The sequence below is a fragment of the Phascolarctos cinereus genome, unplaced genomic scaffold, assembly GCF_003287225.1.
Source record: "Phascolarctos cinereus isolate Bilbo 61053 unplaced genomic scaffold, phaCin_HiC Scaffold_7;HRSCAF=346, whole genome shotgun sequence".
In the NCBI taxonomy this organism is placed as follows: domain Eukaryota; kingdom Metazoa; phylum Chordata; class Mammalia; order Diprotodontia; family Phascolarctidae; genus Phascolarctos; species Phascolarctos cinereus.
In genome coordinates, this window is record NW_027556180.1 from 107,504,889 (window position 1) to 107,507,057 (window position 2,169).

The window sequence follows — 2,169 nt, forward strand, 5'->3', positions numbered from 1 at the left end:
ACCTGATAAATGGGTGAGGATTTCCCATTATAGGGAAATGCCTCATCTACCACCTGTTTGTTACCCTTTAAAATACTCAATATGCTATCTCCCGTGGAGTTTTATTATTCTGCTTAAGTGGAGGTATTATCCTATTACAATAACAAAATAATCTATTTCTTCCCAGCAGAAAAGGGCCCTTTACTGTTAATATACATGAAGAGTTTATCTTAGACTAGAGACCACCAGAAGTGTTTAAAAATCTCTAAGGGCAATTTCTTATCCTAGTTATTTGCTGAAGATAAGAAATAAAGATTTCTTTTCTGGTTGGCAAAAGCGGGTTAAGTTCTTCGTATAGGCATACCTCAGAGATAGTGTTGGTTTGGTTCCAGACCACAACAGTAAAGTGAATATCACAATAAAGGGAGTTACACGAATTTTTTGTTTCCCAAGTGCATTTAGATGTTATGTTTACACAATACTTAGCCTATTAAGTGAACAATGGTATTATGTCCAAAAAAATTGCACTTATTTTAATTTTTAAAAAAACTTTATTGCTGGAAAAAAAAATGACAACCATTATGGCAGCCTTCAGCAAACCATACAAAATCTTTTTTTTTTTTGGTGGAGGGTCTTGTCTCAATGTTAATGGATGCCAATTAATCAAGGTTGTGGTTGCTGAAGCAGGAGTGGTTGTAGCAACTTCTTAAAATAAGATAACAATTAATTTTGCCGCAAAGATTTATTCTTCCTTTCATGAAAGTTTTCTCTGTAGCATGCAGAGCTGTTTGATAGCATTTTACCCACAGTAGAATCTCTTTCCAAATTGGAGTCAGTCCTCTCAAACCTTGCTACTAATTTTATGTAATATTCTTCAATATTGTTGTATCTAAGGGAATAGGGAGGACCAAGGAAAAGGAGAGAGACAAGCAAATTACTGGTTGGTGGAACAGTCAAAACACAAACAACATTTATCAATTGTTGCTAATTTATATACGTTTGGTTACTGGTGCCACAAAATAATTACAATAGTAACATCAAAGATCATCAATCACAGATCACCATAACATATGTAATAATAATGAACATTTTGAAATGTTCCAAGAAGGGTTACCAAAATGTGACATGGAAGTACAATGTGAGCACATGCTAATGGACAAATTACATCAGAAACACAATAAAGCAAAGTACAATAAAACAATATCCCTTTATCAATCAAACAAACAATTCAAAAAAACACTTACATGAATAACCTAAAGGGATCTCTAAAGCTCTTATCTAATATTTGTTCATTTAGTGAAATCGTAGCCTTTGAGAATTTTTGAAAAAATGTAGTTAGACCTAGATCTCAGTGGAAATTGCCTCTATATAATATCACTGAAAATTAGTAAAAAAGAACTAAGACTTTAAAAAATTATAACATTTTTATTTAAAGTTTTGAGTTCCAAATTCTATCCCTTCCTTACTACCCCCTAACCCCCTTAGATGATAAGGAATCAGATAAAGGTTACGCATGTGCAATTGTGTAAAACATTTACATATTAGTAATTTTGTACCAGAAAATTAGAATAAAAGAAAAAAATTAAAAAAGTGGAAAATAGCATGCTTCAGTCTGTAATAAGTTCATTTCAGCTCTTTCTCTGGAGGTGGATAGTATGATTCATGATTAGCCCTTTGGGATTTTCTTGAATCATTGTACTGCTAAGAATAGCTAAGCCATTCATACTTCTTCATCGAAAAACGTTGCTGTAACTGTGTACAACGGTCTCCTGATTCTGTTCACTTCACTATGCATTAGTTCATATAAGTCCTTCTAGGTTTTTCTGAAATCATCCTGCTTGTCATTTCTTTCTTTTTTTTAACTTTTTAAAATTTTAACATGTGTTTTTAAAACTTTGGGTTTCAAATTTTCTCCCTTCCTCCCTCCCAACCCACCCTCACTGAAAAGGCAAGCATCTCAATACTGGCCATAGATGTGTAGTGACGCAAACACTTCTGTAGGAGTCATGTTGTGAAAAACTAAGCATATTTTCTTTCATCCTATCCTATCCTCCATTTATTCTATTCTTTCTTTGGACCCTGTCCCTCCTCGGAAGTGTTTGCTTCTGTTTATCCCTTCCCCAATCTGCCCTCCCTTCTATCAACCCCCTGCTCTCTTGTCCCCCTTTACCCCTTATTTTCCTGTAGAGT